Genomic DNA, 17,807 nt, shown 5'->3' with positions numbered 1-17,807 from the left:
GAGGAAGGAAAATTAAAGGTGAGTGTGTGCGCGTGGCAGCCGAGTGAGGCGCTCAGAACGTTTCTGAAGGATCCAAAAATGGAACCTCCATACCAAAACAATGACGTATCAATTGAAAAATTATATGTCAAATATCCCAGCAAAAAACCATTTTCGGCTGTGTTTCGAAAGATTTAAATAAATTAAAAAACACTGTCACATTTTTTCGCACATTTTTGTTTGTTTTTTTTTTTTTTTTTGTATCTCGGACGTTGTTGCAGCGCACTGCACTCAAGTGGCCCGATGAAACCAGGCTTATCCTGTTTTTGTTTTTTTTTTCTTTCATACCTACTTTTCTTTTGTTTTTTTTTTTTTTTGTTTTTTTTATTATTTTTTGTTACCGAGTCTTTGAGAGGCAGTGGTTTCTTAAGCGCCGAGATCTAAACCCGCTCAGCTACAGAGAAAACTCATCAGCTGAGAAATATAGATTCACAAAATACAATAGATTAAATATATAAATATAATTTTTTAATTATTAAGAGAAGATAGAACCGTCTTTTTTATGGCAAAGAGCGAGTCCGAAACATCAGTTATTCTCGAGTGAGAGTTATAATCTTCACACAAACATAGAAAAGGTTCGTGTAGTTGGAAATTGCTTCTGCATTGTTTAAGAATTATAGGTTCATAATGCCTTGAAACTCGGCATGGAACATTCAAGTTTACTTCGTTCAAAAGAAATGGGCTTGAAATCGATCCATTTAAAAGTCTAGCCATAAATAGTACACCTAGCATTTCTGTACGACTTGTAAGGGTAGGAAGATTTATTAGTTTTAATCGATTTGTGTAAGGAGGAAGATTATACGGAGAGTCCTATTGAAGATTTCTCAAGGCGAAAAGTAAAAACTGTTTTTGAATTGATTCTAGTCACATTTTTTAAACGGTTTTATTTAGCTTGACTTGACAGGCCGGCCGCACGGCCGCTGTGAACGAATTTTGTAATTAAAATTTAAGTAACTTCACGATAAGCTAGAAGCTTTAAAATTTGGAATATAGTTCACGACCCGATGACAATGCAATAAGAAAAAACTCCGGTGTATTTGTGGTCCGATTTGATTCATATTTGGAACACATAATACATACAAGAAGAGAAAGAGATCTAAAATCACCGCTAGGTGGCGCAAGGATCGAGATATTCAAAAAAATCGTATTTATGGTTCGATTTGGCTCATATTTGGAAGAAATCTACCTATGAAAAAATAGCCGCTAGGTGGCGCAAGGATCGAGATGTTCAAAAAAATCGCATTTGTGGTCCGACTTGGTCCATATTTGGAACACATAATACATACATGAATAGAAAGCGACGTATGCTGTCCGATTTGGCTCATATTTGGAACAAATATTACATAGAGTCCGGTAGAAGTGACATCAAAATATTTTGGAATTCGAGAAGGGACACGCATACGTGGCGCAGAGTCGAGTAAAGTCTTTGGAAGGATTATGTATTGAGGATTTAGATTGTAACAAATTGTCAGGAAAGAGTCCTTGTAATATTGAGTCACTAAATGAACTAAATAGAATGAGATATAATAAGCAATTAAATAAAGACTAAAAGCTTGAAAATAAAATAATGAAAATAATTTGGTAGGCCCTAGGTACTAGTCATCACACTCCTCATCAATCTAGGGCGTTGATCAGACAATTAAATAAAAGCGTTGAAAGCGTGAAATTTCTAAAAATGTGAGGCGTATCATAACTTGATTAAGGTTCAGTTGGTCTTATACTATTTTCACACAGACGGCTTATTGAATAATAAATGCAGTTTTCTACATTAAGACGCTTATTGAGCTCAATCTTCCCTACAAAATTCGAATCTATAATTATTTCATTAGTAGCTAATCGAATGCCTAATGAAGTCAAAAGCACAATGCAACTCTGTTGGCCGCGTTCCGCTTCTTAGTTTTTGGTGTGTTCAGTGCTTAAAAATGTCATTTGTCAAAGTAAATGTCATTGTCTGCATGGCGGAACGATACAAGGTGGTCGCATCGAACAGCTTATTATAACCTTTTTTAGTTGATTTGATACATCAACTACCGGCGCAGTACTATTTTGACATTTGTCCATCGACATCGACATTTGTATATCACCATGCTGCCACCTTGTATCGTTTCGCCATGATTGTCTGTCATATAGCATTGTCATTTTATTTGCTTGACATTTCATCCTTCATACTAATCGAGCAGTTACTTCTGTGTGAAAGCAAAAAATTTACGATTTCATTAGAAGGTGAAATGAGATCATTAAGTTTCTGTGTGAAAACAGTATTATATATGACTATCAATAGAAATTTAACACGTCCAACGCTTTTATTTAATTGTCCGATCAACGCCCTAGATTGAATAGGAGTGTGATGACTAGTACCTAGGACCTACCTAATTAATTTCTAGCTTTTAGTATTATTATTACTTCATGTAAATATTAAAATAAAATAAAACCGTTTAACTTAAAAATCTTTTAAAAATTATTTTATTAAAATTTTACTCACAACAATTTTTCATACGTGCATAAAGGAGTATAACTTCAAAGATCTAATAAATTATTAAAAATAGAAAATGCAAAAAACTGATCACAAGCTACACAATCAATAACTTACGTACTTACCCAAAACATTTCAGAACAAAAAATAATAACGCCAAAATGAGAATAAATTCGCGAAAGCAAAAATGTATAGATAATGGATATGGCTGAAAACCAAAAACTAATTAATTGGCTATGGTGGAAAGCCACACAAAAAACAACCTACCTCAAAAAAGTAGAGGGGGAATGCAGAGGGAGTGCCACGAAATCCCCAAAAAAAAAAATACCCAAAAACACAAAATCCCCAAAGAAAAAAAAATACCCAAACGCATAATCCCCAAATTCAAAATCCCCAAACACAAAATCCCAGTGATATGATAACCATCATGACCGTGTAAAAAATGGGAGTGCCACGAAATCCCCAAAAAAAAAAAAATACGCAAACACAAAATCCCCAAAGAAAAAAAAATACCCAAACACATAATCCCCAAATTTAAAATTCCCAAAATCAAAATCCCCAAACCCAAAATCCCAGTGCTATTACAAACATCATGACCGTGTAAAAAATAGCAATATCTCTTTCCTCTTTCATTCATATTTATGTATGTATAACTATTTATTTTGGCAATACATATTTTTATTTATACATATATAGGACTGCTAGTCGCTCTAATTCGAACAAGCTAACAGAAGCGTGTACTACGAAGAAGGACATCACCGTGGCGGTGGCCACGGTTATACCACACACCCGGACTTGGCATGGCGTAGCCCAGGGTTATTTTTCATAAGCGCGGCCGAAGGCCGCCTATGCAGAAAGTTGGTATGAATTATTAGCCTTTTTTGGCCGCCGCGATTTTAAACCTAATTTGAATTTATTTCACACATAAAATGGGGATTTTGTGTTGGGGATTATGAGTTTGGGGATTTTGATTTTGGGAATTTTGATTTGGGGATTATGAGTTTGGGGATTTTGATTTTGGGGATAACGTGGTAGACCCGAATGCAGACTATCAATGCTTAGAATTAATGGAGCCATGAAAATAACGCCGACGGCTGCACTGTATGCCATTCTGCACTTTCCACATGTATACCTGGTACCAAAGAATATAGCGTTAACAGCTGCAACAAGGCGCAGTGCCTCGGGGCAGCTTGAGGACCGACCATACGGCCATAGTGGTATAGCGTCATCAACCACAAGACGAACAGACTACCTGATTCCCTATCTGCGCTTCGAGGGCGATCTTAAGGCCACAATAGAGGTGGACTTTTGGCGCAAGGTTGCTCAAATGGCAGACGAGGCGATATATGTGTACACAGATGGTTCCAGAGTAGTGGAAGGAGTAGGGTGTACGGTATACTGTACTGATCCGGAAATAAACAGATCCTTAAAGTTGCCAGATTACTGTAGCGGTTTTCAAGGGGAAATATTAGCCGTAACCAAAGCAGTAGAAGCACTGGAAGAGAGTAGATTAAGTTGTAACCGTGTTAACTTTTATATTGACAGTCAAGCAGCAATTAAGGCTATAATCTCGCATAGCATAGCATCTAAATGCATTTTAGAGAGTAAGCGGTCTCTGGATAGAATCGTGACAGGGAGAAGCAAGCATACATCTACATTGGGGGTCCCAGGGCATATGGGATGAATGGAATGAAAAAGCAGATAAACTAGCTAAAAAGGACGTACCAAGCTTGCTCCGTAGACGCTCCAATTAGACTGGGAGAGATTAAGAGAAGGCTAGAGGTGTACATGATCGACCAAGCAGGAAAGGCGTGGATTCAAGCGCGGGGCTGTAAAGTGTCGAAGATTATGTGTAGGTCTTACAACCTTAGACTAACAAGGTTGCTTCTATCATTAAAAAAGAGAACTGTAGCCTCATGACGGGTATTCTGACTGGACACTGCCTTCTGGCGTCACATGCCTTTAAATTAGGCTTGGTCGGTGATAGCAGATGTAGGAAGTGCGGGTTTTAGGAGAAAACGATCGATCACGTTTTGTGCTATGATATGATATGATATGATATGGATCGGTCAAGTGTGCCTCACTTATTTCGTTGTTTTCTTTTTGTCTATGTTCTATTCATAAACGAGGGAACTTTAAGGCTGTGTTTAAAGTTTGATCTCACAACCTAAGGCATTTGCATGCATCACACTTTAATAACATACAACAAAAAATATTTTTTTTTTTAAATCGCAATTACATAATTTATTATTTATTTGTAAATAACAAAAAGAAAATTTTCCATTTGGACTGCTTATTGAACTAACACCATATCTCAGCTACCGTTCCGAAAACGCTCTATCTTAGCATAAGTTCTATGTTTTGACGTCAGCTAAGATGTTTATGAAATTAGTTTAGGTGAACTCAGTAGTCGACTTAAAAAACATCTTGCAATTAATTTATGCGCACATGTGCCATAAAATCTTTAACATCCTCATTATTCATATTTGTGTATAAACTCGGATAATTGCGGTTCCAAGGTTCCATCGTACCTGATAGCACCGCATAAAGTTTTCCTTCCACAACGGCCGGTGCACCAGCATCTCCCCAACACGTATCACTTGTGTGATGTGTTAAACAAATTACTGTTGTTGGCAAATTTTTCCCTAACTCCTCATAAAAATGCGCACAAACGTCTCTTGCGTATAGTTCAAATTCAGCAGATTGGAGCATATGCCAAGTTTCCATAATGTTTGTAGTTTTCGAACCCCATCCGCTAACTCGCAATATTACGTCCGTGCTTAATTCGGTTTCGCAAATAGATATTGTATTTATTTTTCCACTCCGATGGAAGATGTCTGCCAATACAATCACAGCTAAATCCATTTCTACCATTCTCAAATTATAATCACGTGGCCTAATTATGCGCACGCCATCGCGCCTGGTGCCTCTTTGCTGTAAATTGGTTACCCCAGCTGCAACAGTGATGCAGGTGCGAGTCGGATCTAAATTTCCCAAGCAAACTGCGGATGTAAGCACCTTCTTCCATGCGATTAAAGTTCCAACGCATTGATACTTGTTTTCATAAAATATTGCCACCAAATGTGGGCTATTTTTTATATCCCAATCAATACCACCTTGAATGCGATATTGCGAATTAGTATTAGTAAACAGGCAGTTTAGGAAGACAAATAGAATCGCGAAAGCATTGCGTAAATACATTTTTGTTTTAGATTGTCTTTCGTTTTTTAAGGTTATAGTGAAGGAAGTTGAAATTTGTGGGTGCTATTTATACTAAATTTTGTTGTGAAAATAAAAATGAGTTTTGATTTGGAAAAAGACAGCCTACTAAATTTTTGTGATTGTAGCAGCATAAGTGTGACAAGAAAACAAGTCGTTTGTCTAGACATTTTTTTATTTTTCATTTTTATACTCAGCGTGCTTTGCACACAGGGTATATTAACTCTGATTGGATAACGGTTAGTTGCACAGGTATAAAGGAATCGAGATAGATATAGATATCAAATATCAAAATCATCAGTAAGGTTAAGCACCACGCCCACTTTTAAAAGGTCGTGGATGAAAATAATAAGCTATAACTTTCCAAAAATAGTGTTGAATCAATGATATTTCAGTTATCAAGTTTTATTGTAAGAAGAAATGTGGAGATATTTTTCTTTTAAACGGGCGGTGCCACGTGTTATGTAGAAAAGTAATTTATCTGAAATGAAATGTACAATTGAAGCTCCCGCTGAGTATATAATATTCGGTTACACCCGAACTTAGACACCTTTACTTGTTAGTATTCGTATGCATATTGCTCCTTATCGTTTTTCATGTTGATTGCTATGTTCTTTAACACCGCTCATAGTGTACCACGTATCCGCAATGATAGGGTTTGCTTACTATATCAAATATTTTTGGTAATTAAAATTGTACGTGCCGGGCATGGATTGGTGGCCGGTACAGCAGTATCGAGAAAATTCTGCTGGCTTGAACCAATGAATAGATACCACATTAAACAAGTAAGGAAGGCTAAATTCGGGTGTAACCGAACATTACATACTCAGCTGAGAGCTTTGGAGACAAAATAAGGGAAAATCACCATTTACGAAAATGAACCTAGGGTAACCCTGGAATGTGTTTGTATGACATGGCTTTCAAATGGATGGTATTAAAGAGTATTTTAAAATTGTTTGTACGATATGGGTACAGAGGGGGTGAAAGGGGTTAATGAACATTTTAAAAGGGAGTGGGCCTTAGTTCTATAGGTGGACGCATTTTCGAGATATCGCCATAAAGGTGGACCAGGGGTGACTCTAGAATGCGTTTGTACAATATGGGTATCAAACTAAAGGTGTTAATGAGTATTTCAAAAGGGTGTTGGGTTTAGTTCTACAGGTGGACGCCTTTTCGAGATACCGCCATAAAGGTGGACCAGGGGTGACTCTAGAATATGTTTGTACGATATGGGTATCAAATTAAAGGTATTAATGAAGGTTTTAAAAGGGAGTGGTGGTAGTTGTATAGGTGGTCGCCTTTTCGAGATATCGCCATAAAGGTGGACCAGGGGTGACTCTAGAATGCGTTTGTACAATATGGGTATCAAACGAAAGGTGTTAATGAGTATTTTAAAAGGGCGTGGGGCTTAGTTCTATAGGTGGACGCCTTTTCGAGATATCGCCATAAAGGTGGACCAGGGGTGACTCTAGAATGTGTTTGTACGATATGGGTATCAAATTAAAGGTATTAATGAGGGTTTTAAAAGGGAGTGGCGGTAGTTGTATATGTGAAGGCGTTTTCCAAATATCGACCAAAATGTGGATCAGGGTGACCCAGAACATCATCTGTTGGATACCGCTAATTTATTTATATATGTAATACCACGAACAGTATTCCTGCCAAGATTTCAAGGATTTTTTATTTCGCCCTACAGGACTTTTTCATTTCATTCTACTTAATATGACACCTACCACCCATTTTACAAAGTTTTTTTCTAAAGTTATATTTTGTGTCAATAAACTAATCCAAATACCATGTTTCATCCCTTTTTTCGTATTTGGTATAGAATTATGGCATTTTTTCGTTTTTCGTAATTTTCGATATCGAAAAAGTGAGCGTGGTCATAGTCCGATTTCGGCCATTTTTTATACAAATTGAGTTCAGATAAGTACGTGAACTGAGTTTAGTAAAGATATATCGATATTTGCTCAAGTTATCGTGTTAACGGCCGAGCGGAAGGACAGACGGCCGACTGTGTATAAAAACTGGGCGTGGCTTCAACCGATTTTGCCCTTTTTCACAGAAGTAAGTTATCGTCCCAGAATCTAAACCCCTATCAAATTTCACAAGGATTGGTAAATTTTTGTTCGACTTATGGCATTAAAAGTATCCTAGACAAATTAAATGAAAAAGGGCGGAGGCACGCCCATTTTGAAATTTTCTTTTATTTTTGCATTCTGTTGCACCACATCATTACTGGAGTTGAATGTTGACGTAATTTACTTAGATACTGTAAAGATATTAAATTTCTTGTTAAAATTTGACTTTAAAAAAAAATTTTTTTTAAAGTGGGCGTGGTCGTTCTCCGATTTTGCTAATTTTTATTATGCATATATATAGTAATAGAAGTAACGTTCCTGCCAAATTTCATCATGATATCTTCAACGACTGCCAAATTACAGCTTGTAAAACTTTTAAATTACCTTCTTTAACAAGATACCTCAAAATTTACTCAAGTTATCGTGTTAACGGGCAGACATACGGACGGACGGACGGACATGGCTCAATCAAATTTTTTTTCGATCCTGATGATTTTGATATATGGAAGTCTATATCTATCTCGATTCCTTTATACCTGTACAACCAACCGTTATCCAATCAAAGTTAATATACTCTGTGAGCTCTGCTCAACTGAGTATAACAATTGTCAAAGTATACGTCTCCTAGCAGCGCAACTGTCAGCTGACCGGAACAAATACACAAACGGCACAGAGTGTGTTGTGTCAAACAATAAATTAAACGAACTTAAATAATGCAATATTGATAGTGCAATTCAATATTTCATCTGTCATACCAGTTGTAAGTGTTGTAAAAATCACAAATAGTTTAGTGTTAGAAAGTTACTATTGATGAACTACAAATATATGTAGTAGGATGGGTCGAAAAACAATTTTTTTTTCGGAACGCTTTAGTAGTTGTTGAGTCCCTTCAAGTTAAGCCGAAAAAAGTGAAAAAAAATTATTTTGTTTTTTTTTTTTAATTCAGGAAAATCTGAAAATTTCACACGGGCAGACAGATGGACACTACGAGCTTTATACTTTATACATAAAAAAAAATTCTGACATATACATGAAAATCGCCGATACGCGTGTAATTTTTTTTTCTCCCCTTTCCGAAAAAGTATATTTGGTTCATAGGACAGAATGTGTGTAATGCGGTGTAATGAGTCATTAAATGAACTAAATGGAATGAGAAATAATATGCAATTAAATAAAGACTAAAAATATTGAAAATAAAATAATTAAAAAAAATTTTTACGTTAGACGGTTTTATGGAAAACAATACTTAAATAAAAAAATAAATGTAAGGCGCGATAACCTCCGAAGAGATCTAAGGCCGAGCTTCTCTTCCAATTTGCATCGTGCTCCTCTTGATTTTCCCTACAAATTGGCCGGACGGGGCCTACATGTTTTATGCCGACTCCGAACGGCATCTGCAAAGCAGATGAGTTTTCACGCTTGCCAGACACTGCTGAGGGGCGACCCCGCTTAGAAAAATTTTCTTCTAATTGAAAAACCTTATTTCTAAAATTTTGATTGGGTGTGAACCCAGGGCATACGGTGTGGTAGGCGGAGCACGCTACCATCACACCACGGTGGCCGCCATGAAAACAATACTTACATGAAGTAATAATAACACTAAAAGCTAGAAAATAATTAGTTAGGTCCTAGGTACTAGTCATCACACTCCTCATCAATCTAGGGCGTTGATCAGACGATTAAATAAAAGCGTTGGACGCGTAAAATTTCTATTGATGGTCATATATAAGACCAGCTGAACCTTAATCAGGTTATGCTACGCCTCACATTTTTAGAAATATACGATTTTTCGAAATCCGATCGATCCATGCGTCACCTATCGGAGTTTTTTTTCTTATTATTGCATTGTCATCAGGTCTTAAACTATATTCCAAAATTTAAACTGTATCTTATCGGGAAGTTACTTAAATTTAAATTACAAAATTGGTGCGGCCAGCCTCTCAAGTCAAGCTAAATAAAATTGTTTAAAAATGAATATCTCCCCGCTGGTGGTTCCGACTCAAGTCTTCACACTTTCATTTTCGAAGAATGGAGGATTTTTACTCTAAATGGTCAGCAAACCTGACCAAACAGAATCACTCCTTAAGGTAAAAACCCAACAACTCACTAAAATATTTCAATCGTATCCCTTTTCCCATTCCACAAGGTGTCTATAGGTTCTATTTTTGGTATGGTGGTATGAATGTGTGTATATATGTATGTATATGCTAGTGTTTGTGCACTTATGCCTGGTTTTTCTGTGCGAGTTTAAACTTTAGTTAAAGTTGACTAGAGTTAAACAGTGCCATTTTGTTCGATAATATACAAGTTTGCTGCTCATCTCAGCTTAAGCGGCCGAAATGGCAAGGTTAAACTCTAGTCAACTTTAACTGGAGTTTAAACTCGCATTGAAAAATTGGGCATAAGAAGATTTAATATATCTTATACTTTTGTCACTGAACTCCTCCTAAATGGCTGGATCGAATTTAATAAAATTGTGTGGGTGTGTTCAAGGGGGTTTGAGAATTCTTTATATTCACAATTTGATCCGTAAAATAGGCCAATTGATAGGCCGACCTATTGAAAATAATCTTATGAAATTCTTAATCTTGAATCATGCTGAACATACGTCCAGTAAATATTGGCTGCGATTACGGATGCGGTGGATAAAATAGCCAAGCGGCTATCAAGGCATTGACTTCAACTACAGTGCGATCAAGGGTAGTCTGGGAGTGCCTAACCTCGCTTGCGATTGCATCGAACTATTTTATAATTAGATTATCTGGGTCCCGGGCCATAGTTATATCCCGGGCAACTGTCAAGCGGATCTCTAAGCCCGCATCGGTACAACCGAACCGGATGAAGATGGCTGTAGGGATTTCGGGATTCCGCTGGCCACCTGTGGTTTGCTCCTCCATAGTTGGGCCTCGAGTCAGCTCAGCAAACTTTGGGCGGACACCACCTCTTGCAGGGTAGCAAGATCTCTCTGGCCGAAAGTGGATGGCAGGAGGTCTGCCGAAATAACTGGGTTCACTAAGGCTCACCTATCAATGGTCATAGGGGGTTTGACAGGACACTGTCCCATGGGTATCCATGCGGTACGTCTCAATATGCTGGAAACTCCATCCTGCTGCAGCTGTTCATGAGGTGGATGATGAGGTGAAATCATTACATCACTTTATGCTTGAATGCCCAACTTTTGCCAAAAATAGACGAAAGTACTTCGGTCGCGACTAACTTGAATCTCCCGAGGATTTATCCAATGTTGAGATCGGTATCATTAGGAACTTTATCGTTGCTACCCAACGATTCTCTTAGTAGCTAAATCTACGTCACCGTTATTTTACTATATGGGGTACCACAACGGACCTTCCTGTTGTCCAAGTGAGCTTCCCCTAACCTAACCTAATCTTGAAATTCGGTACTTTGACAAAGATAATATTTGAGAAACTTTTAATTCCGGGAAGTGGACCAGGTGCCGACCTATTCAACGTGAAGCAGGTTAGAGTGCGATTTGCTAGAAATTTGGTATAGGGAACTTACTTTCTTTTCGGAAAGCGGACCAGGGACCAGTATATTCCAACGAACTCTATTTATGGTTTGATTTGCCTGAAATTTGATATATAGCTACCCAGCTCCTTTTATCATAAGCCACTGATTACTGAAGTTCCGATGCAGTAATTAGGGGAGATGCTACGGCAGTGGACATAATTTAAAAATAATAACATTCGATTAACTCGCGAATTTATGCTACACTTAATGTAAACAAATAAATTTTTATACTCAGCGTGCTTTACACACAAAGTATATTAACTTTGATTGGATAACGGTTGGTTGTACAGGTATAAAGGAATCGAGATAGATATAGACTTCCATATATCAAAATCATCAGTGTCGAAAAAAAATTTTATTTAGCCCTGTCCGTCCGTCCGTCCGTCTGCCCGTTAACACAATAACTTGATTAAATATTGAGATATCTTCACCAAATTTGGTACACGAGCTTATCTGGACCCAGAATAGATTGGTAATGAAAATGAGCGAAATCGGATGATAACCACGCCCACTTTTTATATATAAAACCTTTTGGAAAACACACAAAACCTGATTATTTAGTAAATAATATAACCAGAATGTTGAAATTTGACGCCTGGCCTGATATTGAGACTCTAGATAAAAATTAGAAACATTTTTTTTTAAATGGGCGTGGCACGGCCCACTACTGATAAAATCAATTTTACAAATATTATTAATCATAAATCAAAAATCGTTAAACCTATCGTAACAAAATTCGGCAGAGAGGTTGCCTTTACTATAAGGAATGCTTTGAAGAAAAATTAGCGAAATCGGTTAAGGACCACGCTCACTTTTATATAAAAGATTTTTAAAATAGTCGTGGACGAATAAAATAAGCTATATATTTGCAAAAAAAAGTGCTTTATATCAATGGTATTTTATTTCCCAAGTGGATTTATAACAATAAATAGGAAAAACTTCAAATTTTAAAAAATGGGCGTAGCACCGCCCCTTTTATGACTGAGCAATTTTCTATGTTTCGGGAGCCATAACTCGAAGAAAAATTAACATATCGTAATGAAATTGTGTACACATATTTTCCTTATAGCAGGAAAAATTTCTAGTAAAAATGGGCGGGATCGGTTAAAGACCACGGCAATTTAGCTTTAACACAATTTTAAAAGGGTCGTAGACTAGAATAATAAGCTATCTTAGCAAAATTTAGCAAAATATAGTTTAGCAAAATATAGTTTTGAATCAATGATATTTCACTTATCAAGTTTTATTGTAAGAGGAAATGAAACGTAGTTTATCTGAAATGAAATGTACAATTGAAGCTCATCCTGTGTATAGAAGAAAGAAAAAATCGCCACTAGGTGGCGCAAGGAACGAGATATTCAAAAAAATCGTATTTGTGGTGCGATTTGGCTCATATTTGGAACACATAATACATACAAGAATAGAAAGCGACCTATGAAAAAAATCTCCGCTAGGTGGCGCAAGGATCGAGATATTCACAAAAATCGTATTTGTGGTCTGATTTGGCTCATATTTGGAACACATAATACCTACATTGATAGAAAGCGCTTTATTAAAAAAAAATAAATTAAAAAAAATTTTAAGTTAAACGGTTTTATTGAAAACAATACTTACATTAAGTAGTAATAATACTAAAAGATAGAAAATAATTAGGTAGGTCCTAGGTACTAGTCATCACACTTCTAATCAATATAGGGTGTTGATCAGACAATTAAATAAAGGCGTTGGGCGCGTGAAAAATAAAAGATAAAACAATTAGGATACTGAGTAAAGTTATAATTTTCAATAAGGTGTTTAACAGTAAAACATTACATATAACGTTTATCATCAGCTGAATCCACAAGCTGAAGACAGTTGTTCAACTCAAACTATAACATATACATCAATTATCATTTGAGATGGCTTTAACACTAGAAGAGAGTTTGCGTGAAGCCGGGAGCTTGCCAGCCTTCAATGGGAGTAGTTAATATACCTTAACCAATTATTTGAGAGATGCCGCAACGGTGTTACAATTGACGCAAATAGACTATCAAGATACGGTAAAAGCAATTTTAAGTAACAGACTGCAAGGTAAGGCGTTAAGATCAGTAGAAACCTTATTAAACTTAAAGAAGAATTTGGAGCAAAACGAAGTTTTTTCAATTTAAGAAGTGATGCATTAAACGTATAAGCAAGGAATATTGAAGAATTAAATTATAAACTCTGTAACATTTTAAGTTTAATGAATATAAAGTATAGTTTAGAGCCTAATATTTCGTATTCTCCAGAAAATAATGAGAGGCTAATTTTTGATATTTATATTAATTTTTCGCCTATTAGTATAAAGACATTATTAATTCAAAATAAATTACATCTATAAAAGCTTCTTACTCCTTTTGTCTAGAAAATAATTTGTTAAAAGGTATACAACTAATGAATAAAAAAAATGCATATAGTTTTCCAAGTAATAATTTTCAAACTAAAAGTAATAGCTTTATAAATATCTTTTTTAGCTGGCTTGAGGTCCGGCGATGATAAATTAAAACACAAGTTTTATTTATTTTCTTCCCAATATATTTCGATTACACACGGTAATCGTCTTCAGAGGAACTATAAGAAACATACAAACACAATAATAAAATTACTACAACAATAAATTGGAAGACATACTAAGCGACTTGACAATGTATATAATTCAAAGACAAGATCCCACATCGAGACTACAGAGCGCCTAGTGGAAAAACTATTTCAATTAGAGGTTATTTCAAAGACTGAAAGATACGAGCTGATTACAAAAACCGCTCTACCACCAAGGGTTTATGGACTACCGAAATTGCATAAAGAAGGAATGCCACTTAGACCAATATGCTCGGCCAACGGATCACCAGCACATAATCTATGCAAATATGTTGCAAATATTTTAAAAACCTTACCGGCAAAGTCGGACTACAATATTAAAAATACACAGTAATTTAAAGGAAACATTAATAACACATATATTTATGACGATATAAACTTATATCCAACACATCTGGCACTTGACATTATAAAAGAAAAATGGAAGACGATAGAAAAACATACAAATATACCAGTTAAATTATTTATGGAAATACTAAAATTTTGCATAGAAGAAAACCGATATTTTAAATTCATAGACTTAATATACACACAGCTTACAGGGTTACCTATGGGATCACCAATTTCACCAGTGATTGCTGATATAGTAATGGAAAAGTTATTAGACAACACAATAAACAAATTATCACGAAGACCGAGGCTAATATCGAAATATGTTGACGACCTATTTGCAATAATAAATGAAAACGAAGTACAAAACACTCTCAATGCGCTAAATTCCTTCAATAGAAACATACAATTTACAACGGAACTCGAGGACGACGGAAAATTACCTTACCTTAACTCAATTGTCATCCGACATGAAAATGAATTGAAATTAAAGTGGTATAAAAAACAAATATCTTCCGGACGAATCATTAATTTTTACTCTAAACATCCAAAAACAATGATAATCAATACAGCAATGGGCTGTAAACGAAAAATGTTAAAATCAGACGACACTTACCACGCGGAAATTAAAGAAGAAATAAAAGTACTTTTAAAAAATTATAGTTTTCCTGATAAAATCATAAAAACCCTATTAAGAAAATGCACATTGGAAAATACTGAAGATAAAAACGTTAAACCCAAAATATTCAAATCAGTAGTGTATGTACCCAACTTGTCAGAACGCTTAACCAAGTCGAATTGCTATAATAGCGAAGATGTAAAAATAGCCCATAAGCCGATAAAAACATTAAAAAACATTTTTAACAAAACTAAATCAAAAATAGCACACACTGGTAAGAGTAACGTTGTATACAAAATTCCTTGTAATGGAAAAACCAACGAATCATCCGATAACATTAATGTAGGAACAACGAAAGGAAAATTAAAAACCCGACTAGCGCAGCATAAATCAGACTACAAATACCGAAACCATAATAACCAAAAAAACAACAGTAATGACACACTGTACAACGAATAATCACTCTCCCAACTTCGATGCAACAACGATCTTAGCACAACAAGACAATTACCGAAAGAGATTCACACTTGAAATGCTTCACATTATAAATACACCGCCAAATATACGTATGAATTACAAATCGGACATCGAAAACTGCTCCCACACGTAGACATTTAATAACGAACGATAAGCAGTGATAAACTCCACGTCAAGCAGAGAAGACGTGATAACTACGTATGTACCTAATTAATGTTTAAAGTATTATCTTTAAAATATCGTTTATAATGTTGTTTACTTAATGTATATTATATTATATTATATTAATTTCCGTGTTTGTATGTTTGTTATGGTTCCTCTGAAGACGATTACCGTGTGTAATCGAAATATATTGGGAAGAAAATAAATAAAACTTGCGTTTTAATTTATCATCGCCGGACCTCAAGCCAGCTAAAAAAGATATTTACAAAGTAAAAGGTCGCCAAATAACCACTTATAGCTTTAATTATAATACCAATAACAATGCTAATAAAGTATCAAACCCTAACAATTTTCGAAGTGCAAATTTTAGTACGCAAAATAAATTAAGCTATATTAATAACTCAAATGCAAATTACAAAATTAATTAATATCAGTTCTACCCTTATAAAAATATGCAACAGAAGGATTTCAGCCATAATTCTGGAAATTATAAGCCATATCCACAAATTGAAGGTAGAAATGGTAATAATTTTCAACAACCAATGGAAGTTGATTTTAACAATAGTACGGAAAATTTTCGTGTACAGCTTCAGAACTTTCATTACCCGTAGTGATTTTGACAATTAACAATACAAAAACAAAATGCTTAATTGATAGTGGTGCTGCTACAACTCTAGGTGATTATGATTTCTTTTCTAAAATTGGAATAAGGAAAATATTAGCCAAACCAATTTTATTAAATACTTTAATAGGAAATAATATTGTAACAGAAGAGGTAATAGTGAGTGTACCAAATGAATTCAAGGAAAATAATAGCACTATGTCTGTTAAACTTACTAATTTTATTGATAAAGATTTTGATTGCATCATAGGAATGAATATTTTACGGCCAATTGGAGCTATAATAGATTAAACAAAAAAAATACACCTACGGTAAATAACAATGAAATAAGATTGTTTACTTATGAATTTAAGATTGTTTATGAAGAAAACCATTATTTAGAAAAATTTGATATAACAAAATTCAAAGATTTAATACCAAATAATTTGAATAAACAAGAAATGAAATTATTAGAAAATTTTTTACATAAAAATAAAAAACCTTTTATATTGAAGATCAAAACCTAACAACAACGAACTGCGTAAAACATAATATAATAACCACTTCTGAAAAAGCAATATATTGTAAAAATTAGCGGCATCCTCAGATTTTTGAAATAGAAGAGCAGGTAAATGATATGCTAAAACAAAATATAATACGTCCGAGTATGTCACCATACAACTCTCCTTTGTGGATTGTCAAAAAGAAGTCAGATAATAATATCAAACAAAAATGGCGGTTAGTTATAGATTTTAAAAAGTTAAGTGAAATTACAGTGGATGATAGATATCCAATTCCAAATATAGAATCCTTGTTCGATAAACTGGGAAAAGCGCAATATTTTTCGTCGTTGGACCTTGCAAAAGCTTTCGTCAAGTTTTTATAGAGGAAAACGATATTGAAAAAACAGCTTTTTCGACAGCAAATGGTCATTTCGAGTTCACTCGAATACCCTCTGGTCTCAAAAATGCACCTGCAACTTTTCAGCGTATGTTAAATTATGTTTTATCAGATTATATTAATAAAATTTGTATAATATATATAGGGTTTTACTTACGCGGTATTTTACCCCAGAAGTGAATACAACTCTAAAGTTTTGTTTTATTATTAAATGGTTAGGGTTTTTAATATTTAGTTTGATTAAAAGTTGTAGAAAATTGATTATACCCAAAGTTTATAAATTATATGTATTTATAGCTGGCTTTAGGTCCGCATCCCCAATAATAGCGGATATAGTTATGGAAAAATTATTAGATGATACTATGCTGAAGTTGCGACATAAACCAAGAATACTTACCAAATACGTCGACGACCTATTCGCGGTAATAAAAGAAAATTAAATACAAAACACACTTGACACACTAAACACTTTTGACAAAAATATTAAATTTAGTATAGAACTAGAGAACGACGAGGAATTACCATACCTCGACTCCATAATAAACAGACGAGGAAATCAATTAAAACTAAAGTGGTATTAAAAGCCTACAGCATCAGGACGAATTATAAACTTTAATTCAAAACATCCGAAAACAATGATTATGAATACAGCAAAGGGCTGTATACGGAAAATGTTGCAGACCTCAGATGAAGTATACCACAAAGAAGTTAAAAAAGAAATTTTCACATTACTAAGAAACAATGATTTTCCGAAAAAAC

The 17,807-nt window shown here is 34.9% G+C and overlaps 1 protein-coding gene across 2 annotated transcripts in view; it reads left to right on the top strand.

Moving 5' to 3' along the window:
- LOC137241040 (putative nuclease HARBI1) overlaps nucleotides 1-17,807 on the top strand; it is a 103,941-nt gene that overhangs the window by 77,588 nt on the left and 8,546 nt on the right. Inside the window, exon 1 of one of the 2 annotated variants that reach the window (XM_067768196.1) lies at nucleotides 8,497-8,572. The exons of the other annotated variant lie outside the window; for it this stretch is intronic. The gene's annotated coding sequence lies outside the window, so the exon portion shown is untranslated. Of the gene's footprint in view, nucleotides 1-8,496; nucleotides 8,573-17,807 lie in introns of those variants that run through there. 2 annotated transcript variants of the gene reach the window in all.

Source organism: Eurosta solidaginis, chromosome 2, assembly GCF_040869045.1.
Source record: "Eurosta solidaginis isolate ZX-2024a chromosome 2, ASM4086904v1, whole genome shotgun sequence".
Classification (NCBI taxonomy): Eukaryota; Metazoa; Arthropoda; class Insecta; order Diptera; family Tephritidae; genus Eurosta; species Eurosta solidaginis.
The sequence above is the reverse complement of the archived record's forward strand: the minus strand, read 5'-3'. Positions and strand labels throughout refer to the sequence as shown.